Source organism: Larimichthys crocea, chromosome XVII (assembly GCF_000972845.2).
Source record: "Larimichthys crocea isolate SSNF chromosome XVII, L_crocea_2.0, whole genome shotgun sequence".
Taxonomy (NCBI): domain Eukaryota; kingdom Metazoa; phylum Chordata; class Actinopteri; family Sciaenidae; genus Larimichthys; species Larimichthys crocea.
Genome location: NC_040027.1, coordinates 6,391,643 through 6,413,244, shown reverse-complemented (window position 1 = coordinate 6,413,244; position 21,602 = coordinate 6,391,643).

Here is a 21,602-nt window from a genome sequence, read left to right as displayed (position 1 = left end):
TGCTGGTCTGTTTTCTCTTACTCCAAAGCAGGAGATGGGGATCAGAGGGTGAAAAGTCAGAGGGAGGACAGCTTGACAGATAGAGCCGGGGTGGTGGAAGGGTCAGCGCTGGGAGGGCCATTTCCTTACTGATTTTTATCCGTCTATTAACACAATACACCACCTGGTTGCTATAAACACACATGAATGAGAACATGGCGCGTGCACGCATGTTGTGCAAAATGAACTTTAAGAGAAAGAAAACAAGTCGAATTAGGACCTCCAGCAAAAATAATATGTTCCTCACATAGCTCCACTGGAGGAACCGAGTCCCACATTAATCAAAACAACTTTGATGACAAACTTTGAAGGTAACTCTTTGTCCCAGGCAACCGTCTCTTTGATTGCATTTTCCCTTTATTCTTTAGTTTAATCAGAGGAGCCTTTTCAATAGAGAATTCAATTACTCCACACACCTGAACACACAATGCTTTGGACCTCATTCAGCGCTGGTCATTGTTGGTTTAAGCATCAGCGTCCCTAATAGGAAATATTGATTCAAACTTCTTTGCCTTCTTTCTGTCCAGGCACCGGCATGTATTCTGTTCTGAGGCTGAACAGATTGGAATCAAAAGTGAACGAGTGTTTATTTCATTTGGGCGTATTTCCCTGCAGACAAGCAACGCCTTTTGTGCTTTATTGCTCGGATTATCATCCTGAAAAAGCAATTAGTATGAAATGATCCCTTCAATTCATTACTATAGTGAGAAAGATGAGGAATCGCCAGACACGCTAACCTTTCTATGTGGTTTGAATATCATTTGTAATAAGAAGTGAAGCACTAAGAGCTGCTTAATGTTACACAGTTCATATTCTTGACAAAGGTAACCATGTTGTAGCAGCAGAGACTGTAAAAGAATCATAATGGCAAAAAAATACTTAAAGGAATGAATGACCTTTGCAAGAGTGGTGGCATATTTTGTTAAAGGTCAACACGGTGGAGTAGAGTCAAAGAATAAACAGGAGTGCTCCATCCAGCTCTGGAAACAAGCAGCATTCTCTGGACAGCACCAATTTCAGATTCAGCAGTCCAGCCAGAGCCAAGTGGAGTATATTCATCATGTCCAGGTCTAAAGCGAACAGTGTCTACAAACGACTTTTGCACAGATCACTTCATAAATCTACTAAAGAGCACTTAATGAAGGTCTATGATCTCAGCCACAGAGATTTACATACAAGTTATGACACTGCAGAAGGCTCTGAGTCGATGCCGTTATCTACTTTCATTTGGTTTTAGCTGTTGCAGAGGGCACTTTTTTTTCAAAGTCTCTACATGCCAAGTATATCAATTTCATATTACAGGCAAGAGACACTTGCTGCAGGGCCGCACCATAAAAACATTTCGGTAAGTACTTACTTTAGTCGGATGTACCTTTATTTTCCTCATACTTAAATATTATATTTCTTATTTCTAACATATTCTGTGCACCCATTAATGTGCTGCAGGCTCAATTCTCATTGGTGTAATATTTACAGAATAATTTGTGACATTTACACATAAGTTCTCTGTTGCTAGTTGTTGGACTTTGTTTCCTAAAAATATCATACTATTGATAATTACTGAGGCTGTTAATGGTCAATTTATGATATAGTTATAACCACAAAAAGTCTTAGATTAGCAGGACTGCAGATGTAGTATGTATGAGTCTGCACTAAAACTTTTATCAGTAAATTATTTCATCTCATTCCTCAGTGTGTCCTAGTTTAAGCACTGTTCTTTCCAAACGTGAGGGAAATTATAATCAATATACATTCAAAGCCCTAACTACACTTACAGAGTAGATATTTGTCACAAAAGGAAAGGTGTTTTATTTTGAAATTTGTGCTATTTCCTTTCATATTTGGAGTTTATGTTTTCTCCCAATATCTGCAGTGTTTGATTACAGTAGTACATGTTGCAAGGTTGTAGGGATTCATAATTTCCAAAAAGTTCACACCAGCTATCTAAGTGGGTGTTGATATGAATGATTAATGTTAAGGTGTAATAATGAAGCTCTTGAATTTCACAACAAGGACAGTCTCAGATGTGCTGGTATGTTCATCATATACAGTGTTGCATTTCAAAGATGATCTTACATGATGCGTTACAGAGTGCTTAGGACGAAAACATTTCAGCACCCTCAGAAAATGCCCTCAGCTATTAGCGATGTCGACAAGTCTTGAGGGATCCAGATCAGTTGCAGTTCTAAAAAATCAGAGAGTCTGTAAGGAGGGGAAATCAGATAGACAGCAGCCAAAGAAATGAAAGTCATATATTTAGTATGAAACCTGCAGTGTCACTTACAGAAATGAAAATGAAACATATACTGAATGCCTTTTGAATATGTAATAAGAGCTGATATGTCTAAGTCCTCATGATTTGTCGAAATAAAAATATAAGTACTGCATTTTTGAGCGTTTTATTATTGGCAAGGTTATTCCTCTTAGCAGCACAGAGAGACAGTGTCATGTCTACAATAGAGCCTCCCTCAGTATTTTCCCTCTCAGAATGGAGGTGCTCTGCAGAGCATGTAGCCTTCACTTTGTGTGTGTATATATATGTGTGTGGGTGTGTGTGTGTGTGCTGTCTACCTGCCTCCACCACTGAACCCATTGCAATGGGAGGGAGGAATCCGTGATCTCCCATCAAGCGCTCAGGAGAGCGCAGCCACGCAAGATTGATGACACCCTCCGGAAGAAACAAAAGATCTGCCGCCTGCGAGAACTGGCTTATGAGACCTGATAGACTCGTCTCTTAATAAACATCACTGATATGTCAGCCATGGCATGTTTCACCCACAGCTGCATCGTGGAGGGTGCAGGGAGCAACTGCACCCCTACTGTCACTGCACTCTCACAGTGAAACGCCATAGTGGTTACATCCAGACCAGACAGGGGAGAAATACTAAAGCATTAATATCAGGGTGGAGCCTTTTTCCTGGGAAATTCATGGGAATTCTGTCATGATTTGCTACATTACTGGCAGCATTTATGTTTTACCTCTTTGTCTTCACAGGGCTAACCATTTCAAAAGCATATTCAATGTAAAATGTGTAAGTATTGCATTTATGCACACCTATTCTCAATATCTTTATGGTCAGGGTAAATGTGATGCATTTTGGCAAAGAAAATATACTGCATGTTTGAAATTGCCTATTTGCATATTATTTGCCTGTGTGACATAGTTTATGTATTTCCAATAACACCTTGTAACTAAATGACACATAATCAATGCTCAGTAATCAGAGATTTTTGAATTATAATATTTGCATTTTAATGAATGAAGCCTGAACAATTGCTGGCTTCATTGCTTCTTAACCTTAAATGGGGGGGGGGGGGGGGGGTATTTGACAGTGGGACATCTCTTTGCCGCCGAGAAGAGGAGACTGAATGACATCTATACATACATGAGCAGCTTTCCGCTCTGAACTCTGCCACATTTATACACTCTGCTGTTTACAATATTCTGTCTTTCCACCATAAAAAATGTTGTATCTGTCACAATTCTATCTCCCAGACCTTCCCTCAGAGCTGTATAATGCCTTGTTAAAGTCAGCCGTGTGTGAAATGGCGTTTTAAAATAAATGAAACCGAGCAGGAAAGTGAGGAGAGAGGGAATATTGCGATGTCAAGCTGACAGACAGGCAGTGAAAATGTAACAAGAGCTATCATCTTAAAGAAAACCGGATTAAATAAGAACCTAGGACCGTCGGTGCATCTCCAGCCCCGATATTGACATGTCGCCGGCTAGGGCCATTTTTCATTGTCTCATCAAGACAAAGCATTATGGGAGATCAATCTCCCCCCTTGCATCAGATAGGCACATCCAGTTTAAAGTGTGGGGTGTTGGTTTTATTATTCCTGGTAATCCACTGAATGTTTTAGACAGTGTAGCGAGAGCATCACTGTCACACTCTGACATGCCAAGTGGAAGAAGCTTAATTTGAACCTGGAAGGATGTATAGCATCTGTTGTCACCATGCAGCATGGAGGCCCAGTGTGATCTTAATCAATAAAACACTGCTGAAATCACTTTGCATTCATTTTAGCCATCACACCGGCTCCTTATTGCTAAAGGATTTGCTCAATTTAGATAACAATAGTGGGATTCAGAGGCAAGGAGCAAACTGATGCATATTTATCTTTTAACACAACTAGCCACCATCTATGTGCAATAATGGTGTGGCATAATAACACACACACAAAAAAATCAATCCTTTGGCTTTTAGATCACATTGAAAACTGTGGCCAACTGTGATGATGACATGAAATTATACATCATGCCTTTAACCTCTGGAGCTTGTATATCTTTAGGGGTCGTTAATTTTAAAAGTCGACCATTAACCTGCGGTGTAATGTGGAATGAGAGAGGTACTGTGAGGCAGGTCTCTATAAAAACAAACACGCAGGCAGACGTTCCACCATGAGACAGAGACGCTCTACACACATGAAGCAGAGGAGAAGGACTGTATCAGAGCTTTTACTCGAGTAAAGAGAAGAGATACCACAATAAAAAATATACTCAGATACAAAGAAAACCCCGCAGGATGGCTCCTTATGGGGTGTTCTTATCATTATTATTATTATTATTATTGTATTAGTACTGGTGCCTTAAAGTAGCATTTCAATATTGAGCTGTGAGTAACAATAAATCTTCTATCATTAACTGATCACAGAGTTTGTGCATAATTAAGTGAATAAATGGAATCAGCAAAGTAACAACTGACTATGGCCGATGATGGAATGTAAACTGAAGTACATATTTTGAGGCACTCTTACTTTACTTGTACTTCATGTTTTATACTTGACTACATTTCTTTATATAATCAAATGACCACACATGAGATTATAAAATATGACACACTGACATAGAAACCACTCTGTATATAAAAAATTTCAGTGAGCTTCACTTCGACAGTAAAATGCTACTTACACATTGTGTAGCATTAATATTAATACAGAAACATAACATGTAATAGCACAACACTCACCAGGGTATTTATCTGTATTATGAGTACTTTCATTTTTAGTACTACTTTTTAGTACATTTGTTAATAATACATACTTTTATATAAGGCAGGACTTTAACTTGTAACGGAGCATTTATATCAAATAAATGCAGCCGAGTAAATTCAGTAAAAAGCTTTTCTCTCTACAAAATAGCAACATAGACTTATATGTAATTTTATATATATACATTTTTTTTTTTTATTGTGGTGATGCTACTATATGCTATATATTTATATTATATGTCAGAGTTGTTGCTTTCATTCTAGAAGCTGGAGATTGTTTTTACTTTGTGAGACTTACAGTTGTTTTTAATTTTTTATTATTAACATAAAGACCAACAGGCTGTGTCTGTGAGAGTGTTCATAGATGTGAAGTCTCTTTTCTCATTATCTCAGATAACAATTAAATATTTTTGCATTATGAGCCATGTGCAATCAACTGAATAATTACAATTCTGAAATAACACAATAACAATAATTGTAAAGGCTCTTCCCTCCATCTGAACACAGTTTGACCTGAACAAAAACAACCCCTCAGCCCGTCTCTCCCCCCAGTGAGTTTGGACCTGGTGGTTTTACCTCTACAGCCCCGCAGGGAGTTAGGTATGAAGCTCTGCCTTCGCCTGTTGATTGCACTTTGACCAATCATTTCCTTTAAGTGCTCCAGAATGTCACATACAAAAAACATTCTTCATTCAGTGCCGAGAAGCCAACGTCCACTGTGATCAAAGAGACATGAGTGTACTTGGCACTCTCCCACTCTCCCACAGAAACATAAGTCCTGAGTGTTTAGACTCCACTGTCTGCTGCTATATTTGGCTGTGTCAGAGCAAAACACACAAGCTTTCTCAAAACAGATCTTTTTTTTTTCCTGTGAAGGGAATATTAATTTCACACAATTTCACACAATTTCATTTTCCAAAACATAAAAACTAAGAATACAGAGCTTATGTTCTAAGCTTTGTTACATTTCTTATAGAATGGTGTAACCTCATTTACGCAGAGATTCAGCTCCGTGTCCTATAGTCGACAGCGAAAACGAGAACTTGATGTGTCCTTTCCGAGGAGAAAATCAGACCCAGAGCTGTGTTTGTGAGGATTAAGATGTTTGACGACCAGGGCCCCCTGACCGAGGCGGTTTCTGACCACAAATAAACATCAGCCTCAGCGGGTCCCTGTGCTCTGGCCTCTGCACGGTCAGCAACAGGAGCGCATCAATCACAGCTGGAGTGGGGGCTCCCCAAGGCGGGTGCACTGAAAAAAAACCCCGGCCAGCTGCCGCCCCAACCCTTCACTCACACACACACACACACACACACACGTGCACACAGGCACAGGAGTACACAGACACACAGTGTACGCACACATACACAGAGAAGCTTAATCTCCCTCCACAACTTAACTCTGATAGACACCCCGTGGCCTGGCTGAGACATAGATGCTTCAGAGGGTGAACAAAGAAGAAGAAGAAACAATGAAACACACACTTAGAGTAAAAATGTTTGATGACAGATGTCATTAGATGCTGCCTTATGTCACTATAATTTTAAACAGTGATCCAATTAGTATTCTTAATGTTCTTTATTTGTATGTAGAAATGTGTGGAAGGTATCACCTTAGACATATTAGAAGCAGTGTGTGAAGTTAAACACATCTTGAAATTACCTTGACATGAAAAAAAAGATTAATAGAATACATGAATAAATAGTAATAATAAAAATAAAAGAACATGAGTGTAATCAGCAAAATATAGTCAAGATATCAAAAGTACAAGTTTTTCTTTCATTTATGGAAAATAGTCCTTTTCAGAGAAGGCATTATTACATAGATTATAAGAATTAGTATTAGATAATTAGTATTAGTAGTATCAGTATCAGTTGTAGTAGTATTAGTATGAATGGATTAACATGTAAATAACATTTTAATTTTGCAACTTGACAGGCTGGAGCTAATTTTAATTACTGAATACAGATGTATGGATTTTCCTCAATGAAAATTAATCATATTTATAGATGCAGATGTGTTTCATGTGAAGATTTTAAATATATATTCATATTGTAGCTCTCGAATAAATTTAGTGGGATATAAAGTACAATATTTCCCTCTAAAATGGTGAAGTAAATGTAATTAGCAATTTTCCAGATCTGTCTCGACATGTGCACACTTCCTTCTGTGTTAGCAACCTGTATGGTCTTGTTCGTCTCCATCACAGGTCATGTTTTGGTTCCCTGTTCTGTTTTTGGTAATAATTCTGAATAATTCCATGACACTTTCACTTCACCTGCGAAGGTGAAAACACATTATGCAGTGATAATAATCCACTGCTCATGTGGTAGTCTCACTCCTCTTTGCCTCAGGAAGCGAAGGAAATTATGCAGCTTGTAGTGTTACACCATGTGTGTGTGTGTGCGTGTGTGTGTGTGTGTCAAAAAACACAAATATTCACATTGGGGATTTGAGACTAAACGTGTAATAAAGTTGGTTTGTGTGCAGCTTACTTCATCAAAGTGTTTCCTGTCTGTAAAGCAGGTGTATGTTTACTTTGTGTCATTCTGCAGCAGACATTTGTACATTTGAGGTGGATCCTCAACATAAAGGAGCAGTTTATTGCATTCTGTATATCACTTCATATGCTATAATCAAAGATAGTTAATGTTAGCAGGCTATTTGTCATAGTTTATCTCTTTCTTTATTTCTGTTGCTGAGTACAGTTTAATTTATATCATGTAACATATAATTTAATTCCACTGTTTTTGTTTGTAGTGGAAAAAAATTCACATTCACCTCCCTCCCTGGGTAATATTGCCCCCTGCTGGACTCCAACAGATGTTGCTATCTTTTGGCTTTAAACCTTCAACGGTTTCATCCCGTGAACAAAGCTGAGGCTGCAGCTAACAATTAATTTCATCATCATTTAATGATGATTGTTTTTCTCATTCTACTGACTCATTGTTAAGTCCAAAAAATACCAGAAAATAATGAAAGTTGTCAGTTGACATGGTAGACATTGAAAGACATTGTCGTGTCTGTTTGTTTTGTCCAGCCAACAGTACAAAACTGATCATATGCAACAGAAAAGAAGACAATGTTCATAGGCTGTAACAATAGAATACATTATTGCTTATTTACATGTCAGCTTCGGTTTGGGTGAATACTGAATCGAGGAGACACAAAATAAGGTAAACAAAATAAAGATGAACCTCTGATTAAATTCTTAGATTTTAGAATCTGTGTCCCTGTCATCTTTGTAAAGAATAGTTTTACAACACCACTGTTACGGTTACAGTTGGGGTGTTGTTTGCCTTTCACGTTGAATCAAAGGCTTTCAGTCATGAAACTCCTGCTGGAAGAAGACAGTCAGAGTTATTTTACCACACTATGTCCTGACAGTGAAACCAGAGGAGCATACAAAAGGTCCTGCATTCAACATGCACATGAGGCCAAAGTATTAGAAGAAAGATGATGAAAAGTAGAACTCGTGGAATAGAAAGGCCATAACTACCAATGAGAACATCAAGGTCATGATGTCATCTGCAGCCTTTTGGAGGTTTTAGTGACCTACAGGAAGAGTTTACACATTTTACAATTATAACCTTGAACAGGGTGAATATTTCACAGGCTGATTCCAGCATTTAGATAAATAGATACATAATAATAATTCAAGAGTCACTATTTCTCCACTAGAATTTTGCTATACAGCTGCATTTAGACTTCAGCGTGGGGGTTAAATGTTAATGTTATTATCACAAATACATTATTGGATAATGCTGAGATATGAACTCATTTCACTGCCACAGGCGTGGCACAGTTGTATGCATGACACAATAATACATGTAAATATAGCTGGTTCAATTATAAAAATATTTAAAGTGTAGCATACTTACTTGGGTAGCTGTAGTTTACATTTAGTTACAACAGACACACACTGTGTGATGCACATGTCTGGGAGATTTCTTCTGTATAAATGTATCGGGTGTTTGTGGCAGTTGTTTGGTCTTTAAGCCTACATGTACAGACACATTTTGAAATAATATATGAATAGCAGAAGTCAGTCATTATATTATCAGTTTCTACATTTTTCCTATTTGAGTGTGGCCTACTGACACAAGGAGGTCAAACTTCGCTGAAAAAAAAGCAGACCACCCCTGCTAAATGAGGAAAATGTCTTCCAGGCTGCACATTCATATTTTCTGCTTTTTGAGAAATTTCTGAGCATAACCTTACCTGTTAGGGCCTGTACGTTATGTTACAGTAAATGTGCTGTGGAGAGAAAAGTAACAGTGCCAGCAAATTAATGTGTTCAGTGTGCATAAACAGCAAAGCTTTATCATCAAAGTGCTGAATATTCATTTTCCAGGACGCAGCGTGAGCAAATTAAAACAGCTGACCTCATCTGTGGATTGATTGATATCTGTCAGAAGTGTACAAGCAGCCAGACGGAGCAAAGATTCACCTGACGATGTTTAAAAGCACTGCTCCAACTGCCGGAAACTCATTCAGCAGAGCACAAGCACACTTGCAGTGTTATAACCTTTAATACATCTTTGTTAGAATGTCGGCTTTAGTTTAAAAAAGACAAGTTTTCTGTCAAAAACTATGTGTTGAACAAAGGCTGAGAATCCTGACCTAGATGTGTGTTAGTGCATGATTTGTGTTATAATTGAAAGCTGGTTAGGGATGCATTAATTAGTCAAGGGTTCTTTCCTCCTCTGCCATTTGCAGCCATTATGAACATTGCCTACACAAAGCTCTCCATGTAATTGATATTGTGAACAAAGATCATAAAATCTACCTAAATCAAATAAAAAATAGTTAATTGGCCGACTTATTACATTCCAGAGTCCATTATGAAGAATTATATTATATTCCTTTTCTCTGCGAGGTAATTGAATTTCTAATAGAACATTTAGTTTTTGAAATGACCTTTTTCAATTAAAGCTCTTTAATTGAAACTATATCTTTTTCAATCACTGGATGTCATTTAATTAAACTATATGAGATATACTGTATATAGGACACTCTGCCTCTCAAATTGTATTCATTTTTTGACTCGTAACACTTTCTGAATATTTGTGCCTTTGGCAAACTGATCTCTGACAAAATAATATTCACATCAAACTTGTCATTAAATTATTAATTGTTATAAAATAGGGATGTTACAGTAAATCTCCAGTTACACTGTGACATATATATATACTCTATACTGTAATACTATTGTAGGTTTGTCAGAAACAGAAGATGCTAACAGAAGAACAGAAAAGACTTGAAACAACAATTGTCATAATAACAACAACAACAACATGAATAATAATAACAAAGAGAATAAATCATAACAAATGCTAACATAATGAGAAAGCACTGAAAGCATTGAAATAAAAGTGTTTCTAATAAAAGTAACTTTTAATAAAGTATCTTAAATCTGGCTGTAGTTTGAGTTGGAAACCTGAGGACAGTGGACCAAGAGGGTCACATCACCCTATCCTAGAATTCCTTACAGGCTTACTGAGAGCATTTTGAATGAGCTGGAGATGAGCACGTACAAGCTGGATATAAAGGAATGACAGTAGTTCAAGTGAAAGAGTCAAAGGAGTTCTGCAACTGAAAAAAATTATAACTTTAACTATTGTCCACATACATACAGCAAACTCAATTTGTACTGGATGATAGAAGACTATGTTGAGATTATAGAGGAACCGTTAAAGTAAAACATGCAGCATAAATTTGATGTTGTGTGTGTGAAATGTGAAAACCAGAGGCACCATGTAAAAGGAAAATAAAGAGGACCTAAAACAGATCCTTGAGGGACACCACAGGTGAGGGTGGATGGTGTGGAAGAGGCTTAGTAAACCAGAGTTGGTGGAAAAGAACAGAGTTCAGATCGGAATGTTTCACAAATACCTCAGTTGTTCATAAAAATAATGAATGTAACAGAAATATCTTTTAGCTTCTATTTTTTAAATTACCATTCACTTCTTTCAAGATTATTCCATTAGCATGTGCTACATTTGAGGACAAAGTGTGATTTTGAGAGAGAAAAACAAGAAGGCGTAGTGAGAAATCATCAACCACAACAACATCTGACATCTGACAACACACTCACTTTGCCCAACACTGCTTTTTGTGTTTTTGTGTCACCTTTTGGCATTGCACTGTAATGCTCCAACCCTGTCAGCTCTCTTTCTTGCAGCAGCTGCTGTTGTGCCCACTCCCCACCCCCATCCATTTTTTCCCAACCCCCTCAAAATCACCTTTTCTTTTTGAATCAAGTTCAACATCTGGAGGAGGAAGAAGTCCCCAAAACTGCTTTTGTTCTCTGTGTCAGACCAGATTTCAGATGGGCTGAGGCACAACTTAGGGCAGCGGCAATGATTCGTCCTAAATAGGGTGCGTTTTTGTAACAGCGACCAACTAAGGACGACTGTTACAGCCTCTGTCTTTATTTACTGATTTAGGATTTGTTTTCCCTAAACCAAAGTACATTAAAATCTATTCCAAGCCTTTGGTGTCATGTTTTGGAGTCACACTCCTCCATCCTACGAGAAACATCTTTGTAATCTCACTAAATCATTCTCGTCAACACTTATTCAGTAGAATAACAGCATAAAATCTTTAACAATATCAGCATAAGGACCCAACATAGGGCCCACATTGGATTATGTCAGGTTGAGGCCTAAACTCAGCTGTAAGCAGTGCAGATCTGTGACAGTATCTGACCAAAAGGGACTAATAACTAGGGGAAAAAAACAAACAGCCGAGCGCTGATTTGTTTCCAGTGTGTATCACCCCTCAGAACACAGGATGCCTTTACATGCAATGTGACAAGACTTCCTCTATTCTTAACGTCTGTTTCTGTGGCTGCTGGGGTGGAGGAGAACGGGGTTGAGGCATGAGGGTTGGGAGGGGTCGGTGGGCTCCTGGCAGTGGCCTTACCGAGGAACGTCTGACACAGCCTCCACTCCACACGACTCTGTGCCTGCAAGACAGCATGCAGCCATCTGCTGGATCATCCCCTGCCCTCCTCCTCCACTATCACCACTACACACCCCAGACCCTCCACCCAGCACCCCATCCGGATGCTGCTATAACCACTGACAACGCAACAAGCTAATTAGGAGATTTACTGTCCTAATTACACATGCACAGAAGTGTTGCTCGAGATTTCTATTTGGGGCTCGCCTCTGCACGCGATTTCCCCTCGATTAAAGGCAAATGTAGCATGTAAAACTGTGTGATTGTCTTTTACACCCCTGCATGATGCTGATTCACAATGACACCCGACAGACAGCTGGAATGGCTGAGGGCTCCCTGACTTCTGAGGGCTGTAAGAAAGAGACGGGCTCCGAACCCCTGCAACCAAAGTGAGAAAATGAGTTGTGTGGTGCGTTGAGGGGATGCTAGACTGGAGATAACACCCACAATCCATAACATTCTGGTCTACTTTCGCTGTCAATTAAGAGACATGCAACAAGACGACTACAAAGACAACAACAAGCCTACAGTATGGAACGCCCCCACAACACAACCAACAGTTTTCTTTGATATCAAAGTCAGATTTACTGCGGAGCTTTTCAGAAGTTGCATTGAGCCCCTAAGGAGAAATAAAATGGATATCAAATGTATTCTCAAGACACTGAAATGGCAATGTTATTTTGAGAAACCTTTCCCAGAATTGTTCACTATTAAATGCTTAAAAATACTTCATATGAACACAGAAATGATTAAAATTGCTGAACCTCCCACAACAGCTTCCAAACGTAATAAATGCTAAATATACTACATGTGTGGTGCTCTAAATTAGACAGACTGTGAATGAAACATTGACAGATTATCATCTTACATGGCTAACCTGCTTGTTAGCCAACAGCTGCACATCCAACAGAGCAACATTAGCATTTATTTGGAGTAATGTTTCTGTCTAAAGAGTTAAAGACCAATATCCACTCTCCTGTTAGCTCTGTTTTGTTGTTTGTTGTATAGCTCCACTATGTTTACCAGCTAGTTGCTGACATTGTGTGATGGCTGCTTATCAGTGGCAGTACATCAGGTTTGTCAGAACTCTTTTCCTGAAAACTGCATCATGCTTTAAGACAGTAAAATGCTCAGTAAAGATAAAGGAAATCACAGACACAGTTTTCTGCTTTAAATCTGTTTTGTTTTTTTATCAGTTTCTTTCAGCATCTTCTTACTTATCTGTTAAGTGTGTGGAAATTTTATTCAGGTGCCCTCAAATATTTTCTACAACCACAACTCTTTTCTGCACATTTACAAGGCCTTTTCACAGGTTTACAAGGGTGATATAAAACCACAAGCTTTGAGATTATTCATCATTTGAAAATTCCTAATGACCTTTATTTGAGCCCATACAGTTGAAAGATTAATGTTCCAGAACAAAGCTAGAAAGCTAAAAACTTTTAAAGGTTAAATTCAACTTTTTCTAGCTGAAAGATTAGAAGATCAAAAGATTAATAAATATGAAGCTGGAGCCAGGAGATAGTTAGCTTAGCATTGGAAGCAGGAGGAAACTGCTAGTCTGGCTCTGCCAGCACCTCCAAAGTGTTTTGTATCATCATCCTCATCTTTTGTTTAGTGTAAAAAATACTAGGTTTTGGTTTTACATGCATTATTGAGTTGGACTATATAGGTTTTTCTTTTTTCTTTCAATCTTCATGCTAAGCTAAGGAAACCAGTCCCTGACTGTAGCTTCAAATTAAACAGACAGATACAGAGAGAGCTGTATTCATTTTCACATCTCACATAAAGCACAAAAAGCATGTCCCCGGTGTCAAACTATTCCTTTCACACACACATTTGCAGACCAGAAATCTTCTAGTTGTACCGATTGTATTCAGGATGATTCAGAGCGTCTTTATAATGTATACAGTAATTCTATCTCTAACAAGAGCTAAGTGTACAGTCATTTAGGCACTGCAGTACCAGTGTGCTGCCTGTACCTTGCCGCCTTATTACTGGCAAAGGCCAAGCAGAGCGGCAGAAAATGCCTGGAAGCCCACAGGGTCTCTAAATATTAATGAACTTCTCCTCACACGGGAATAGTGGAAGCATCTCCTTTTCTTTTTCTCTCCTTTATTATGCTCGTTTGTTTAATTAAAAGAGTGTGTTTTAGGGAAATGAGCCACTGTCGACTGCCTCTGGGGTGGTTCTCTGTAGGATGTGGGCTGCTGGCATTTAGGTGAAGAAGCTAGGTGACATTGATTAGACCTGAGACCTGGTGGAAATTGCATTGTTTTTGACCATGTTAATCTCATTAGTTGGCTTATGATTTGATAATCTGATCATTTGGATGTGTATGAGGCGATATAAAGAGTTAGATGTGACAGACTAATACTACATAATAAAAGCAACAAATAAAAACAGCAAGTTTGTATATTTTTACAATAAAAAAAACACCACATTAACACAAAAACATGATGCTGTAAAACAGTTATGAGACAGCTGGAGGATGTGAGGAGGAGAAATATAGTCCAGCTGCATAAAAACATGGCCTGAGGCAGCTTTTAAATTCAAGCCGCACAGTCCCTCATCATTAATAAGAGCCAAGTATCAGATAAGCTCATCTCTAGCGTAACAATAACATGAGTAAACAGGACTTCCTTTGGCAAGAATCATCCTCGGCTCTCTGTTATAGTTTCCAGTTTCTCCATACTTATATCCTTTCAGAATCCAATTCACTTCAAGGCTTAACATAAATGAGCCTGAGCTTCAGTTTGAACAGATAGTAGACATAGAGCTTTTTTTTATTTTCAGTACATAATACTGACAGGTTTGTGAAGAATACGGCCACACTTGAATCCCTGTTTTAATTGCTTTTCAACAGCGCTAACAAAGGAGTAATTTAGACCACATACAATAGCATTCTCAGCTGGCCTGCCCTAGTTATTCTGGAAAGAAACTTTTAATTCAAAGTGCTGTGTAGATTAATTTTCTGATATGTTAAACATTGTTCTGCATACTAATTGACACCATTTTTTATTGTGCAAAGCAAGTCTTTTCATGGAGGCGTAATTAAAAGGGCTGGCAGGGCTTTTATGGCACACGTTAGAGCAGAAATTAGCCAATTACCATTTCTGTTTGAGGGGTGAAATGACCATCACTGCGTCTGCTTCTCTTTTATGTGGCCCACTTAATGGTTTTTAAATCCTCCCCCCAAATATTTAGTATTCCAAGCCAAAAGAGAGAGACAGAGCAAATTACCAGGCCAATATATCTGTCCTCAAACATGAATTACTGTAAAACACGACAGATAGAAAGAGTATTTTCTCTCATAGTGTGCCTCTGTATTTGTTTGTTGTTGCAAAGCAAATAAAATACGGGATGTTTTATAATTTTCCTGCAACTTATTTATCATGGCTCATGTCACAGGATGCACTGTAAGACAAAAAGCTTTCTGCATGATGGCAGACAACTGCCATAAAAAGATTTCAACTCTTAGATCAACTGCCCCTGACCTTTTAAAGAAAGATTTATTACACACAATAAAAGAGGAAAACTGGTGTACCTGATGGTTTTTTGGCTCTTGTCAGTCTTTCAGAGGAGTAAAAACACTGTGTGGACTATAAGTGGTGTAATTACACCACCCTGTGGTGAGAGTCAATACATCACATAAAGAAGAGGACCTTATTCATCTCATTGACTGAATTTCTTTCCAGATTGGCTAAAATCTTAAATAAGAGGCCTAGAATTGAATATTACTAGGGTTGCAAAATTCTGAATTTTCAAAGTTGGAAACTTGTGAATTTATAGGAATAAATTAGAAATGGAAGGTTGGCTGTTAACAGGGAACTTAGATATAGTTGGGAAAAATATATTTTAACATTATCTCGACTGAAACAACCAGACAGAAGTAACAAATGTGTGGACTACCACGTCCACTACACATATTATTACTGCCATTATTGCTACCATATCTCCATTACAGTTTATAGTTAGTTTATGATTTGCTGCTGCTGTGCATCTGTGTCTCTCTATCTCTATCACAGGTTCCACTGCTACTGTAATCATTTTATCATTCATTGTAATTCATTGTCATTTTATCATTCATTGTAATTGTACAATATGTTTGTGTTGATTTGTCCTGTACACGTGACATCCATTGCACGTCTGTCCGTCCTGGGAGAGGAATCTCCTCTTTATAATATTATTTACAACGACCCAACAGTTCCACCATGAGCAAGCACATGGAGACAGTGGCGAGGAAAACCTTCCTTTTAACAGGCAGAAACCTCGGGCAGAGATAGAGAGACACAGATGCACAGCAGCAGCAAATCATTAACTAACTATAAACTGTAATGGAGATATGGTAGTAATAATGACAGTTATAATATATGTAGTGGATGTTGTGCAGGACCACAGCAGCAGCCACGATCCATGAGAACCTGCTGGACGACAGAGCACAGAAACTCTGACATGTATGTCTCATTAATGTAAAGATCATTTTGCTGATGTGACCATGTGAATATTTTGGTTTTTACTGCACCTTTATAAGCACATTTTGAACACTTTGTTTTGACTGTAACCTCCCACATAAATGTCATTTACCATAAGACCTCAATACAGATTCATGGTTGATTTCAGTTAATACTGTTGCTTTGACGAATACTGTCCTGGATGTCTGCTGCAACCGATCTGCAGAGAAACTGGTTTTGCAGTGTTCTGGCTTCACGAGAAGCAGAAAGAGTTCAGGTTGCTTCCCAAAAACTATTATTATATACACAAGAACAAGCAAAGCATTCATGCAGTTTGATGTCCAACAGATAGAGACAAGCAAAATAAGTACAATGAGTACAATGTGCAAGAAAAAGTACAAACTACAAATGAATTCCTTGATCTTTGCATTTCTACAGATATCCATCTCAGAGGTTAAAGGTTGTCACATGGCATGTTGAACCAGTCACATAGTCTGTACATCTGTTTGCAGAAAGTATGTATCTATGCCAAATCATAACAAAAGTTAACTCGTGACGCTTTCCGTATAGAACAGGTCTAGACTGGACTCTTTATAATGTTTTCTACAGAGACCAACAATTTATGAGCAAGCACTCAGCTACAGTGCAACAGCAAATATGGAGTATCTTAGTGGAAGAATTAGTAAATGTATGAGTTATACTGATTACAGACAGTGACTACAATATGCTGAGGGACAATTCTTAATTCAAAGTGTGATGATCTGAAGCCACAAATCTGACAATGTTCTTCTTCTTCTCTCTTCAGTGCAAAAACAAGAAATGCATGTTTCGCATGTCCCTGTGTTTTCATGCACTGGCTGTATGATAGATCTTAACCTGTGTTTTAAATGCATTTAAAGCCTGACCATAAAGATCTCCATGAGTCATCACACTGAGGTAGATTTTCAAGAACGAATGTCTCTAGCAGAATATGATCTAATAAATGCTTAAGAGAAAAGTCATTCCAAGTCTTTTGAACAATGAACTGAAGGAGGATTCCTTGTTTGTTATCTGCTGCTCATCGACTGCTCAGCACAGACACGCGGATGACAAATTATAACAGTCAGGTAGTATGTAAAGTTGTGAAATGTCTTCACAATGCAGAAACATAGTGATTGCAAGCTCATATATTTTTTAACAAACAGCTCAACAATTCACAAGGCGGAGAGCATATTTTTACTCTTCTGCATTTTAGCCACTAGATGTCACTGTCTGACCACACATCTTTTGTTGCTAATGACGACAAAGAACATTGTCCAGCCATACTTTTATGTGAAGGCATTGAAAGGTTTTATAATTTTAGATAATTATGTAAGTGAACAACTATCTTAGATTGGATTAAACATTTTGTGAACAGCATGTGACACTAAGTTTCACTAATGATACAACACATAGTTGAGCTGAGTCTTTGCCTGTAGACCGGCTTGCCTTTCCATGACTTTGGCAGAATATTATAGGTCTGCGTGACCCTACAGCCTGTGTTAAAGGAAATATACAGACATGGACTCCTCTGTGATAGCCTGTGAAACACAGCTAAAGGGTCAGCAGCTGCAGTGAGGCCTCCAAGGACACGCACGACAAGCTGTCAGTGTGCATGTCACCATAGGTGCTCTTGCTGTGAAAATGGTCAAATAACCACGACTACACACCATCTTGATGCAGGTGTGTGTGTCAGGCACCGGAATCACTTGATCTGGATAATTTATTACACTTTATACAATTTTCATTTTAAACAGGCAGAATTAAACTTGTTTACCTGGTTGCATTGCCTATAAACCATCAAATCAAATCAAAATCGAATTTTATTTGTATAGCCTAAATTCACAAAACATATTTTGCCTCTGAGAGCTTTACAATCTGTACAGGGAGTGACACCCTCTGTCCTTAGACCCTCGAGTTCGAGTGACACAAAAAACCCTTTAACAGGGAAAAAAGGTGGAAGAAACCTCAGGAAGAGCCACAGAGGAGGGATCCCTCTCCCAGGACGGACAGACGTGCAATAGATGTCACGTATACAGAACAAATCAACACAAACATATTGTACAATTACAATGACTGATAAAATGACAATGAATTACAATGAATGATAAAATGATTACAGTAGCAGTGGAACCTGTGATAGAGATAGAGAGACACAGCAGCAGCAGTCATTAACTAACTATAAACTGTAATGTAGATATGGTAGTAATAATGACAGTTATAATATATGTAGTGGATGTTGTGCAGGACCACAGCAGCAGCCACGATCCACAAGAACCTGCTGGACGACAGAGCACAGAAACTCTGACATGTATGTCTCATTAATGTAAAGATCATTTTGCTGATGTGACCATGTGAATATTTTGGTTTTTACTGCACCTTTATAAGCACATTTTGCACACTTTGTTTTGAATGTAACCCCCCACATAAATGTCATTTACCATAAGACCTCAATACAGATTCATGGTTGATTTCAGTTAATACTGTTGCTTGAAGGAATACTGTCCTGGATGTCTGCTGCAACTGATCTGCAGAGAAACTGGTTTTGCAGTGTTCTGGCTTCACGAGAAGCAGAAAGAGTTCAGGTTGCTTCCCAAAAACTATTATTATATACACAAGAACAAGCAAAGCATTCATGCAGTTTGATGTCCAACAGATAGAGACAAGCAAAATAAGTACAATGAGTACAATGTGCAAGAAAAAGTACAAACTACAGATGAATTCCTTGATCTTTGCATTTCTACAGATATCCATCTCAGAGGTTAAAGGCTGACAGTAAGGGGCAGTCTAGTCCTATGGCAGCATAACTAAAGGATGACCTGAGCCAGCCCTAACTATAAGCGCTATCAAAAAGGAAAGTCTTCTCTAAATCTAAGAAATACGTCTTAAACCAGCTTAGGGCGGTTCCTTTGATGCCAATTTGATGTTCCAGTATCTGTAAAAGAATCTGATGGTCAATGGTGTCAGGACAGGTACAAGTACAGAGATGAGTCCTTTGTCTGATGCCATTAGGAGGTCATTTGTAACTTTGACTAGTGCGGTCTCTGTGCTATGATGCACTCTAAATCCTGACTGAAAATCCTCAAATAAACTGTTCTTATGGAGAAAGTCACACTAAGAAACTTATTGTAGCAGCCTGATAACAAAGAGTTACAATAGTCCATAAGTGGAAGAAAGCAGTCCTCGAAATGTGTTTTATGTGGGCGTTAAAGGACAAATCCTGATCAAAAACAACTCCAAGATTCTTTACGGTGGAGCTGGAGGCCAGGGTGATCCCATCTAAAGTAACTAAGTCTCTAGAAAGAGAGTTTCTGAGGTGTCTGGGTCCAATTACTTCAGAACTTCAGTTTTTCTGAATTTAACATTAGAAAATTGTAGGTCATCCAACTTTTTATATCCTTAAGGCATGCTTGAAGTTTAGGTAAGCCTGATTTCATCAGGCTTGATCAATAAATATAATTGGGTGTCGTCAGCATAACAATGCAAATTAATGGAGTGATTCCTAATAATGTACCCTAGAGGAAGCATATATAAACTGAATAGAAGTGGTCCTAGTACAGAACCTTGTGGGACTCCGTGACAAACTTTGGTATGCATGGAGGATTCATCATTGACGTGAACAAACTGAGATCGATCTAAGAAATACGACTTAAACCAGCTTACGGCGGTTCCTTTGATGCCAATTTGATGTTCCAGTCTCTGTAAAATAATTTGATGGTCAATGGTGTCAAATGCAGCACTAAGATCTAACAGGACAGGTACAAGTACAGAGATGAGTTCTTTGTCTGATGCCATTAGGAGGTCATTTGTAACTTTGACTAGTGCTATGATGCACTCTAAATCCTGACTGAAAATCCTCAAATAAATTGTTCTTATGGAGAAAGTCACACAGCTGATTAGCTACAGATTTCTCAAATATCTTAGAGAGAAAGGGAAGGTTTGATATCGGTCTGTAATTTGCTAAAACCTCTGGATCTAGAGTGAGCCTTTTAAGAAGAGGTTTAATTACAGCTACCTTAAAGGACTGTGGTATATATCCCGATAATAAAGACAAATTAATTATATCCAATAAAGAAGGGTTAACTAGAGGTAAAACATCCTTGAGCAGCCTGGTTGGGATGGGGTCTAAGAGACAGGTTGACGGCTTAGAAGAAGAAATTATCATAATAAAGTTATTTGATGAAGGTCGATGGGAGAAATACAGTATGTATACATATATATATATATATATATATATTAGGTTTTACAGCTGTTTCCAAACTTGCTGTATCAGAATGCCGATCAATGCCTGTTGAGGGCAAGAGGTGATAGATTTTGTCTCTAATAGTAATAATTTTATCATTAAAGAAGCTTATGAAGTCATTGCTACTTAGACCTAAAGGAATAGATGGTTCTATAGAGCTGTGGTTCTCTGTTGGCCTGGCTACAGTGCTGAAGAGAAACCTGGGGTTGTTCTTATTTTCCTCTATTAATGAAGAGTAATAGGCTGCTGTGGCATTATGGAGAGCCTTCCTGTATGTTTTAAGATTATCTTGCCAGACTAAACGAGAATCTTCCAGTTTAGTGGCACACCATTTGCGTTCAGATTTACATGTCTCTTGCTTTAATTTACGAGTCTGCTGGCTATACCATGGTGCTAACCTCCTTTGTTTAATTGTCGTCTTTTTCAGAGGTGCAATAGAGTCTAGAGTTGTCTGTAATGAGCCTGCAATTGTTACATCCATGTCTGTGCTGCTCCTGTTGTTATTCTCTTCCCCTCCTTGTGTGTTTCTCCCTCCCTCCTAAGGGTGGGTCCCAGATGCAGGCAGCTGCTGCAGGGCACACCTGAGGCTCATCTACTAATCACTCTCCTGTTGAAATATTCCGGCTCTCCACTCATTGCCAGATCTTTGCAGTTCACCACGCGGTAACTTCTCAGGCTCCTTGTCCTTGCGACTACAACCTTGAACTCCCTGTGTTTTTTTGAAGACTCACAGTTTTTTTTGTGTGTTTTCTGGTATTTCTTTTGTCTCCTTGTGTTCCTGCCTTGTTTTTGACTCTGTTCTCCCGTGCTCCTGCTCAGCACGCTGCCCCTCTGAACCCACTCCTCTCCCGGATCCTCTCCTCCTCCTCTCCTCCCCGTCGTCATCTACCC